A 13,016-nucleotide genomic window follows, 5' to 3' on the forward strand; every position below is an offset into this window, starting at 1 on the left:
CAGCCTAATGGTCAATGCCTTTTTGCATCAGGCACAATCTAGTCAAGAAACAAAAATTATAGAAAGGGGTTTTAACTAAAAACTAAAAACTAAAAATGCAGTGATATTAAATTAAACTAAAATCAATAATAAAGATGGTTTCAGCTCTGCTGTAACTTTCCCAATCATGCAATCAACATTGACCTGGTTATTTGAGATGCGTTCTATCTAACTTGGTACTGAGAAAAAACTAACAAGCTCTAGTAATTTCTCTTTTACCTTGTTTAGTTAACCAAAACAAGCTTTTCAATTAACCCTAACTTTTTACTGTCTAATCAAACAAGCTCTTAATTAAGATCAGAAAAGTTGCATTATAATCTACGTAAAATTCCCAGCAATATCCAATACTTCTCACAGGCTCGGAAGCATAAAGATATGATTTTTACAGTTTAAGATATGATTTTTACAGTTTATACCAGACTTAAATCCCAACACGGAACCAATCTGATACTTGTTACTTTACCAATTGATAAGAACAATTACGGATTCTATTAACTGATTAACTGGAATGATAAAACCCTAGCTATGAGATCAAACTAACAAGAATCAAAATCAAACATTCATTAAGAACAAAACTGAAGAATCTAGAAAGAAACACAAATCAAAAACAAGATCTAATGATCAATCAAATGAAAAGTACTTGTCTTTGCAAAACTGAAAACTAGGGTTTAGCCATACATAGCTAAAATCTGATGAAAACAAATAAAAATAGACATCAAACAACTAATCTTACTAATCTAATTGAAGGAGATGATCCACAGTCTTTGGTTCTTCAGAAATCGTTGAAATTGGGGAAGAAACGCCTCCAAAATCCTATTTTTGTCTTCCAGAACCACTGGAATCACCAACTTAGGTTACTGGAATGCTATCAGGGTCTTTTCATACGTCCAACAGCAAAAAGGGCGCACATGCGATCGCATGTGCACAACCTGCGATCGCAGGTTTTAAAGTAAACGCGTCTCGTGCCTTTTTAATGAAGTAGGATTCTATTTTGACACTTTTTGGCCAACCTGCGATCACAGGTATTGAGTTTTCACTCCCGGATGAATTTTGGGACAAAAGAACCTCGAAGACAAGTTGTAACCTAACCTGCGATCGCAAAAAGGCCCCATGTGATCGCATGAAGGCAACCTGCGATAGCATGTTGTGCCTAAGACGTCTGAAATTTCGTCTACTTTTTAGATCATTATGAATCGTGTCAATCGGAGTTACGGTTCTCGAGATATGGTCAAAATACTGACAGGGGGTCAAAGCTGCCAACAACATCCTTTAACTTTAGATTGCATATTCTATCTTCGTGTGATCAATTCGATTGAATTTTTCTAGACCAAAGCATCTTACAATCATTATAAAACATACTCCATAAGTTCCAAGCTCCATTTTAAACTCCAAATGCGCATCCAACTGCTCCCAAAGCACTGCTCCACTCAAACTATCTAAAATTGACATAAAATCATGAGTAGTACGACAATTCTAACGAAATACATGAGTTGAACATTGTTTAAATAAATGACATGCAAATGTACAAAATATGGTCCTAAAATGATAACAAAAACTACCCTATAAGATTTATAAAATGACATCTAACAAATCTCTCCAAGCTTAAACCTTACTTGCCCTCAAGTAAGAAAAAAAGATAAAACATTATAAACAAATGGAAAGATGTAGATAACCTAAAAAGAATTTAAAATAAAAATAGGAAAAACTTAAACTAAAGTACTCCACTCTTTTTTTTTTCACATGGTCAGATTTCACAACGAGGAAGCTCCAATGAAATCACTACCTAGATAACAGTCTCAATACTTTATATTAACGATTTGAATTTCATATTTGATAAGTTAAACCAAGCTTGAGCAAATAATTTTTATGCCGAATTAAATTTGTGAAACCAATGTATTTTCAAAAATAATTTCAAAAAAATTCATTTATAAAAACTTAACTTGACCAACCCCTCCTTTTTTTCCGAACTCGTCTAGTAAACGTTGTAAGCTCCATTATGGACAGACAATCCAAGCCTACCCATATCATTCCACTATCGATGGATCAATCTCATTATACCACACATCTACTTTGTCTTGATCAACTCTTTAGACTTAACTTGCTTGTTTCTTGATTTCGACTTGAACTTTACTTGGATTTGACTTTGAATTGCAGATTTCTTCAGGTTTCTTGATGTACCATTTCTAACATATATATTGTTTAGGCGCAGATTTTACTTTGAGGCCCACCATATCTTCAATACTTCAAAAAATGATAATAAATTGTGGGCATAACAAGAGTTCCCTTCCAACCTCAAAAGGCGTAGAAACTATAGGGTTCAGTACTTCAAGGAATGATAAGGGTTATTCAATTTAGGTTCTTTTTAAGGCATTCAAGGAAATTATTTTCAAAAAACTGTTCATTTTTCCATCCCACACTTTCATTGTAAAAATTATCTGACTCACATGTTGGTTCATATTGAAAACATTTAAAGCACTTTATGATACTAATTATAATTGATTGTAATGAAATTGTTATTTTCGGTAACTATCACACTTCATCTTAACAGAACTATCGAATGTAAAAAGATACTCTCATCTCATGTAAATTTTAATTTTTTAAGATTTTGATATGCAGAAAATAAAAAATAACTAGAAATAAAATCTTTTTGGGGTTTTTGTTCACTTATTTATGAATGCGGGAAAATACATTATTTTTTGAACTTTTTTGATTTTTTTATAGCAAATGCAATGCAAAATAAAATGTAAAAAGAAAAATAATATTTGAAATTTTTTTAAAGAAAATAGAAATTTTAAAATTGAAAAAAAATGCAAATTTTTACACTAATCCCCTCCCCAAGCTTAAAATGATGTATTGTTCTCAATGCTCAGAGAGGAATGAACAGTTTAATAAAGAAAATAAAAAAAAAATTGCAGCCAGGAAAGAATGTACCTTATAAGTTGGTGGAAATCTGATTTTGACGATGAAAAATCAAAAATTCAGCGACTTTGAAGATCCTCTGATTTCCGCATTCTTGCTTGGGACTGCGACCATCTCTTTATTGAAAGCATAAAAATAAAAAAACTACTCATTGGGTTGCCTGCCGGAAAGCCACCCTTTTTTAAGGTCGTTGGCTCGACCATGCCTGAAGACTAGATTACCTTTATGTAAAGATTTTGGCACAAAACAATTAGCAGTACCGTATCCCCGACAACGGTGTCAATTTGTTAACATGCTGTCGCGCACGTATTAAACAAATAAATTTATCACTGCTGGTTGCACTAAAAATATAGCACAGGGAAGCAGAGTCGAATCCTTAGGGACACATCCTAATGGTCAATGCATTTTTGCATCATACACAATCTAGTTAAGAAACAAAAATTATAGAAGGGAGTTTTAACTAAAAACTAAAAACTAAAAATGTAGTGATATTAAATTAAACTAAAATCAATAATAAAGATGGTTTCAGCTCTGCTGTAACTTTCCTAATCATGCAATCAAGATTGACCTGGTTATTTAAGATGAGTTCTATCTAAGCTGATACTGAGAAAAACTAACAAGCTCTAGTAATTTCTCTTTTACGTTATTTAGTTAACTAAAACAAGCTCTTCAATTAACCCTAACTTTTTACTGTATAATAAAACAGGCTCTTAATTAAGATTAGAAAAGTTGCATTATACTCTATGTAAAATTCCCCGCAATATCTAATACTTCTCACAGGCTCGGAAGCATAAATATATGATTTTTACAGTTTATACCAGAGTTAAATCCTAACACGGAACCAATCTGATACTTGTTACTTTTAACAGTTGATAAGAACAATTACGAATTCTATTAACTGATTAACTGGAATGATAAAACCCTAGCTAGGTGATCAAACTAACAAGAATCAAAATCAAACATTCATTAAGAACAAAACTGAAGAATCTAGATAGAAACACAAATCAAAAACCAGATCTAATGATCAATCACATGAAAAGTACTTGTCTTTGCAGAACTGAAAACTAGGGTTTAGCCATACATGGCTAAAATACGATGAAAACAAATAAAAATAGACATCAAACAAGTAATCTTACTAATCTAATTGAAGGTGATGATCCACAGTCTTCAGATCTTCTGACATCATTGAAATTGGGGAAGAAACGCCTCCAAAATCGTATTTTTGTCGTCTGGAACCTCCGCAACCGCCAACTTAGGTTACTGGAATGCTATCAGGGTTTTTTATACGTCCAAAAGCAAAAAGGGCGCACATGCGATCGCATGTGCACAACCTGCGATCGCAGGTTTTAAAGTAAACGCGTCTCGTGCCTTTTTAATGAAGTAGGATGCTATTTTGACACTTTTTGGCCAACCTGCGATCGCATGTACACAACCTGTGATCACAGGTATTGAGTTTTCACTCCCGGATGAATGAATTTTGGGCACAAAAGAACCTCGAAGACAAGTTGCGACCTAACCTGCGATCGCAAAAAGTCCCCATGTGATCGCATGAAGGCAACCTGCGATAGCATGTTGTGCCTAAGACGTCTGAAATTTCGTCTACTTTTTAGATCATTATGAATCGTGTCAATCGGAGTTACGGTTCTCGAGATATGGTCAAAATACTGACAGGGGGTCAAAGCTGCCAACAACATCCTTTAACTTTAGATTGCATATTCTATCTTCGTGTGATCAATTCGATCGAATTTTTCTTGACCAAAGCATCTTACAATCATTATAAAACATACTCCATAAGTTCCAAGCTCCATTTTAAACTCCAAATGCGCATCCAACTGCTCCCAAAGCACTGCTCCACTCAAACTATCTAAAATTGACATAAAATCATGAGTAGTACGACAATTCTAACGAAATACATGAGTTGAACAGTGTTTAAATAAATGACATGCAAATGTACAAAATATGGTCCTAAAATGATAACAAAAACTACCCTATAAGATTTATAAAATGGCATCTAACAAATCTCTCCAAGCTTAAACCTTACTTGCCCTCAAGTAAGAAAAAAAGATAAAACATTATAAACAAATGGAAAGATGTAGATAACCTAAAAAGAATTTAAAATAAAAAAAGGAAAAACTTAAACTAAAGTACTCCACTCTTTTTTTTTCACATGGTCAGATTTCACAACGGGGAAGCTCCAATGAAATCACTACCTAGATAACAGTCTTAATACTTTATATTAACGATTCAAACTTCATATTTGATAAGTTAAACCAAGCTTGAGCAAATAATTTTTATGCCGAATTAAATTTGTGAAACTAATGTATTTTTAAAAATAATTTTGACAAAAATTCGTTTATAAAAACTTAGCTTGACCAACCCTCCTTTTTTTTCCGAACTCATCTAGTAAACGCGGTAAGCTCCATTATGGACAGACAATCCAAGCCTACCCATATGATTCCACTATCGAGGGATCAATCTCATTATACCACACATCTACTTTGTCTTGATCAACTCTTTAGACTTAACTTGCTTGTTTCTTGATTTCGACTTGAACTTTACTTGGATTTGACTTTGAATTGCAGATTTCTTCAGGTTTCTTGATGTACCATTTCTAACATATATATTGACTGGGCTCGGATTTTACTTTGAGGCCCACCGTATCTTCAATAATTTAAAAAATGATAATAAATTGTGGGCATAACAAGAGTTCCCTTCGAACCTCAAAAGGCGTAGAAACTATAGGGTTCTGTACTTCAAGGAATGATAAAGGTTATTCAATCTAGGTTCTTTTTAAGGCATTCAAGGAAATTAATTTCAAAAAACTATTCATTTTTCCATCCCACACTTTCATTGTGAAAATTATCTGACTCATATGTTGGTTCATATTGAAAACATTTAAAGCACTTTATGATACTAATTATAATTAATTGTAACGAGACTGTTATTTTCGGTAACTATCACACTTCATCTTAACAGAGTTATCGAATGTAAAATGATATCCTCATCTCATGTAATTTTTAATTTTTTAAGATTTTGATATGTAGAAAATAAAAGATTACTAGAAATATAATCTTTTTGGGGTTTTTGTTCACTTATTTATGAATGCGGGAAAATATAATATTTTTTGGACTTTTTTGATTTTTTTTTATATGCAAATGCAATGCAAAAAGAAAAATAAAATTTGAAATTTTTTAAAGAAAAACTGAAATTTTAAAATTGAAAAAAAAAATGCAAATTTTATACACTAATCCCCTCCCTAAGCTTAAAATGATGCATTGTCCTCAATGCTCAGAGAGGAATGAACAACTCAATAAAGAAAATAATTTTTTTTTTGCAGTCAGAAAAGAATGTACCTAATAAGTTGGTGGTAATCTAATTTTGACGGCGAAAAATCAGAAATTCAGCGACTTTGAAGATCCTCTGATGTCTCCATGCTTGCTTGGGACTGCGACCATCTATTTATTGAAAACATAAAAATTAAAAACTACTCATCGGGTTGCCTCCCGGAAAACCGCCCTTTTTTAAGCTCGTTGGCTCGACGATGCCTGAAGACTAGATTACCTGTATGTAAAGATTTTGGCACAAAACAATTAGCAGTACTGTGTCCCCGGCAACGGCGCCAATTTGTTAACACACTGTCGCGCCGTATTAAACAAATAAATTTATCACTGATGGTTGGACTAAAAATATAGCACAGGGAAGCAGGGTCGAATCCTCAGGGACACAGCCTAATGTTCAATGCCTTTTTGCATCACGCACAATCTAGTCAAGAAACAGAAATTATAGAAGGGAATTTTAACTAAAAACTAAAAACTAAAAATGTAGTGATATTAAATTAAACTAACATCAATAATAAAGATGGTTTCAGCTCTGCTGTAACTTTCCTAATCATGCAATCAACATTGACCTGGTTATTTGAGATACGTTCTATCTAAGCTGGTACTGAGAAAAACTAACAAGCTCTAGTAATTTCTCTTTTACCTTATTTAGTTAACTGAAACAAGCTTTTCAATTAACCCTAACTTTTTACTGTCTAATCAAACAAGCTCTTAATTAAGATCAGAAAAGTTGCATTATAATCTACGTAAAATTCCCAGCAATATCCAATACTTCTCACAGGCTCGGAAGCATAAAGATATGATTTTTACAGTTTATACCAGAGTTAAATCCCAACATGGGACCAATCTGATACTTGTTACCTTTAACAGTTGATAAGAACAATTACGGATTCTATTAACTGATTAACTGGAATGATAAAACCCTAGCTAGGAGATCAAACTAACAAGAATCAAAATCAAACATTCATTAAGAACAAAACTGAAGAATCTAGAAAGAAACACAAATCAAAAATCAGATCTAATGATCAATCACATGAAAAGTACATGTCTTTTCAGAACTGAAAACTAGGGTTTAGCCATACATGACTAAAATACGATGAAAACAAATAAAAATAGACATAAAACAACTAATCTTACTAATATAATTGAAGGAGATGATCCAGAGTCTTCAAATCTTCAGAAATCGTTGAAATTGGGGAAGAAACGCCTACAAAATCGTATTTTTGTCGTCTGGAAACTCTGAAATCGCCAACTTAGGTTACTGGAATGCTATCAGGGTCTTTTTATACTTCCAGCAGCAAAAAGGGCGCACATGCGATCGCATGTGCACAACCTGCGATCGCAGGTCGTCTCGTGCCCTTTTAATGAAGTAGGATGTTATTTTGACACTTTTTGGCCAACCTGCGATCGCATGTACACAACCTGCGATCGCAGCTCTTGAGTTTTCACTCCATGATGAATTTTGGGCACAAAAGAACCTCGAAGACAAGTTGCGACCTAACCTGCGATCGCAAAAAGGCCCCATGCGATCGCATGAAGGCAACCTGCAATCGCATGTTGTGCATAAGACGTCCTAAATTTCGTCTACTTTTCAGATCATTTTGAATCGTGTCAATCGGAGTTACGGTTCTCGTGATATGTTCAAAATACTGATAGGGGGTCAAAGCTGCCAACAATATCCTTTAACTTTAGATTGCATATTCAATCTTCGTGTGATCAATTCGATCGAATGGTTCTTGACCAAAGCATCTTCCAATCATTCCACAACATACTCCATAAGTTCCAAGCTCCATTTTAAACTCCAAATGCGCATCCAAATGCGCATCCAACTGCTCCTAAAGCACTGCTCCACTCAAACTATCTAAAATTGACATAAAAACATTAGTATGGCAATTCTAACGAAATACACGAGCTGAACATTGTTTAAATAAATGACATGCAAATGTACAAAATATGGTCCTAAATTGATAACAAAGCTACCCTATAAGATTTATAAAATGGCATCTAACAAATATCCCCAAGCTTAAACCTTACTTGCCCTCAAGTAAGAAAAAAAGATAAAACATTATAAACAAATGGAAAGATGTAGATAACTTAAAAAGAACTTTAAATAAAAAAAAGGAAAAACTTAAACTAAAGTACTTCACTCTTTTTTTGTTCACATGGTCAGGTTTCACAATGAGGAAGTTCCAATGAAATCACTACCTAGATAACAGTCTCAATACTTTATATTAACGATTTGAATTTCATATTTGATAAGTTAAACCAAGCTTGAGCAAATAATTTTTGTGCCGAATTAAATTTGTGAAACTAATGTATTTTTAAAAATAATTTCACAAAAATTCGTTTATAAAAACTTAGCTTGACCAACCCCTCCTTTTTTTCCGAACTCGTCTAGTAAACGCGGTAAGCTCTATTATGGACAGACAATCCAAGCCTACCCATATGATTCTACTATCGAGGGATCAATATCATTATACCACACATCTACTTTGTCTTGATCAACTCTTTAGATTTAACTTGCTTGTTTCTTGATTTCGACTTGAACTTTACTTGGATTTGACTTTGAATTGCAGATTTCTTCAAGTTTCTTGATGTACCATTTCTAACATATATATTGATTGGGCGCGGATTTTACTTTGAGGCCCACCATATCTTCAATACTTCAAAAAATGATAAGAAACTGTGGGTATAACAAGAGTTCCCTCTCAACCTCAAAAGGCGTAGAAACTATAGGGTTCAGTACTTCAAGGAATGATAAGTGTTATTCAATCTAGGTTCTTTTTAAGGCATTCAAGGACATTATTTTCAAAAAACTGTTCATTTTTCCATCCCGCACTTTCATTGTAAAAATTATCTGACTCATATGTTGGTTCATATTGAAAACATTTAAAGCACTTTATGATACTAATTATAATTGATTGTAATGAGATTGTTATTTTCGGTAACTAGAAATAAAATCTTTTTGGGGTTTTTGCTCACTTATTTATGAATGCGGGAAAATATAATATTTTTTGGACATTTTTGATTTTTTTTTATATGCAAATGCAATGAAAAGTAAAATGAAAAAAGCAAAATAATATTTGAAATTTTTTAAAGAAAAACTGAAAATTTAAAATTTAAAAAAATGCAAAAATTTTACACTAATCCCCTCCCCAAGCTTAAAATGATGCATTGTTCTCAATGCATAGAGAGAAATGAACAGCTCAATAAAGAAAATAAAAAAAAATTGCAGCTAGGAAAGAATGTACCTGTTAAGTTGGTGGAAATCTGATTTTGACGGCGAAAAATCAGAAATTCAGCGACTTTGAAGATCCTCTGATCTCCCCATGTTTGCTTGGGACTGCGAACATCTCTTTATTGAAAACATAAAAATTAAAAACTACTCATCGGGTTGCCTCCCGGAAAGCCGCCCTTTTTTAAGGTCCTTGGCTCGACCATGCCTGAAGACTAGATTACCTGTATGTAAAGATTTTGGCACAAAACAATTAGCAGTACCGTGTCCCCGGCAACGACGCCAATTTGTTAACACGCTGTCGCGCACGTATTAAACAAATAAATTTATCACTGCTGCTGCACTAAAAATATAGCACAGGGAAGCAGGGTCGAATCCTCAGGGACACAGCCTAATGGTCAATGCCTTTTTGCATCAGGCACAATCTAGTCAAGAAACAAAAATTATAGAAGGGAGTTTTAACTAAAAACTAAAAACTAAAAATGCAGTGAAAATAAATTAAAATCAATAATAAAGATGGTTTCAGCTTTGCTGTAACTTTCCTAATCATGCAATCAAGATTGACCTGGTTATTTGAGATGAGTTCTATCTAAGCTGGTGCTGACAAAAACTAACAAGCTCCAATAATTTCTCTTTTACCTTATTTAGTTAACTAAAACAAGCTCTTCAATTAACCCTAACTTTTTACTCTCTAATCAAACAAGCTCTTAATTAAGATCAGAAAAGTTGCATTATAATCTATGTAAAATTCCCCGCAATATTCAATACTTCTCACAGGCTCGAAAGCGTAAAGATATGATTTTTACACTTTGTACCAGAGTTAAATCCCAACACGGAACCAATATGATACTTGTTACTTTTACCAGTTGATAAGAACAATTACAGATTCTATTAACTGATTAACTGGAATGATAAAACCCTAGCTAGGTGATCAAACTAACAAGAATCAAAATCAACATTCATTAAGAACAAAACTGAAGAATCGAGATAGAAACACAAATCAAAAACCAGATCTAATGATCAATCACATGAAAATTACTTGTCTTTGCAGAACTGAAAACTAGGGTTTAGCCATACATGTCTAAAATACGATGAAAACAAATAAAAATAGACATCAAACAACTAATCTTACTAATCTAATTGAAGGAGATGATCCACAGTCTTCAGATCTTCAGAAATCGTTGAAATTGGGGAAGAAACGCCTCCAAAATCATATTTTTGTCGTCTGGAACCTATGAAATCGCCAACTTAGTTTACTGGAATGCTATCAGGGTCTTTTTATACGTCCTACAGTAAAAATGGTGCACCTGCAATCGCATGTGCACAACCTGCGATCGCAGGTTTTCAAGTAAACGAGTCTCGTGCCTTTTTAATGAAGTAAGATGCTATTTTGACACTTTTTGGCCAACCTGCGATCGCATGTACACAACCTCCGATCGCAGCTATTGAGTTTTCACTCCCGGATGAATTTTGGGTACAAAAGAACCTCTAAGACAAGTTGCAACCTAACCTGCGATCGCAAAAAGGCCCCATGTGATCTCATGAAGGAAACCTGCGATTGCATGTTATGCCTAAGACGTCCGAAATTTTGTCTACTTTTCATATCATTTTGAATCACGTCAATCGGATTTAAGGTTCTTGAGATATGGTCAAAATACTAACAAGGGGGTCAAAGCTGCCAGCAACATCCTTTAACTTTAGATTGCATATTCTATCTTCGTGTGATCAATTCAATCAAATGTTTCTTGACCAAAGCATCTTCCAATCATCCAAAACATACTCCACAAGTTCCAAGCTCCATTTTAAGCTCCAAATGTGCATCCAACTGCTCCCAAAGCACTGTTCCACTCAAACTATCTGAAATTGACATAAAAACATGAGTAGTACGGTAATTCTAACGAAATACATGAGCTGAACATTTTTTAAATAAATGATATGAAAATGTACAAAATATGGTACTAAAATGATAACAAGACTACCCTATAAGATGCATAAAATGGCATCTAACATATATGTAAGAGGAATGGGGAAATCTCTTATCTTATGATTGTTACTTGACGACCTCCCAAACTCCGATTTCCCCCAAAAGCTTCTCATTGTCACGGGCTACATAACAGTACTAATTTTTATAAAATCAACTCCATATCTTTGATGACAGGGGAGAGTTCAATGACACTTATGCTTTGAATGAACTAAAGTTTATCACCCAAGGGTATGTGTCGGAAGAAGCAGGAAAACGAATGGCCCATGTTAGAATTGTACAACTTTAAAGCATGAGGTACTGACGTACGGTTGATCATGGTTACGACCAAATTTTTAATGTTTTAGGTGGTAAGTTATTCCTCACGAAATCGAGGGTGTACTAAAGTTGGACGTTTTCACGATCTAGAAGAGAATTTTCCAACGCTTCAGGTGGTAAAGTGCTTCTGATCCATCATTTAGAGTTGGAAGATTACATTGAGCCCCTCGAGTTGTACTTGAATAGATTCATAGATGTAACTTTTCTCTATAATTCGTTTATGGAAATATGGATTCAGGTGTCATGTGTATTTATTAGATTAGATTTGTGTATAACTAAGATTGTGTGGTATACAATAGTTACAATGGAACACAATATACACAAACATTTCCTTTTAATAAAAGAAAATTAGAAATAATAATTATAAGGGTATAATTGATATTTTGATTAACTCCTAGTAAGGAAGTGTGTAACACTCCAAATCAGGTAATTACCCTTTATACCCTTGAAATGAAAATTATTGGATAATGGTCCCTTCTTACGATGAGGGTGCTCAAGGAGTATGCTTAGCGTACTAAGGATGGATGATCGCGGAAGGTTGGCACGTACGCTGGACATACCAAAGGGTACGATGGGCGTACGTAGCTGATGGATAAAACCCGAATTTCTTGACTTTTCACCTATCTAAGCATCCTTAAGTCATGGGGACTAAACCCTAACCAGCCTCTATAGCCTCATTTCGTCCCTAACCTCAGATTTCCTTGTGAGAGTGATTCTTGAGCTTTGAAAGTTTGTTGGTGACCATTTTAGAGAACATCCAAGAAGGAGAAGGTGGTGATCAAGCTTTGGGTGCCATTGAGCTTCTAGATACTGCATCTAGATCATCTTGAGGAACTTCTGGAGGTATAAATTCAAAATCTTCTTATCTCTTTCATTAGTTTGAGTTAGGGTTTTTGTTATGGATCCCTTTTTGGCTTTTGGACCTTTTCTTGTGAGTTGAGCAACTATAGATACTAGAGTAGCTAGATCTGAGCTCCTTGAACTGGTTAGATGTATAAAGGTGCCATCTTGAAGGTGGTTTGGACTCCATGCATAAGTTAGAGGTCTCAAATGATGTCTTAATGGAAAGGATGTACATTGCACGTATAGCTGTATAGTCAGTACGCTAAACGTAATGGAGTGGTACGCAAGGCGTACGCACTCCGGTTGGACTTTGGGTTTTGTATGGGCTTATAGGTTTAGTGGG

The sequence above is a fragment of the Lactuca sativa genome, chromosome 4 (genome assembly GCF_002870075.4).
Source record: "Lactuca sativa cultivar Salinas chromosome 4, Lsat_Salinas_v11, whole genome shotgun sequence".
Lineage (NCBI taxonomy): Eukaryota > Viridiplantae > Streptophyta > Magnoliopsida > Asterales > Asteraceae > Lactuca > Lactuca sativa.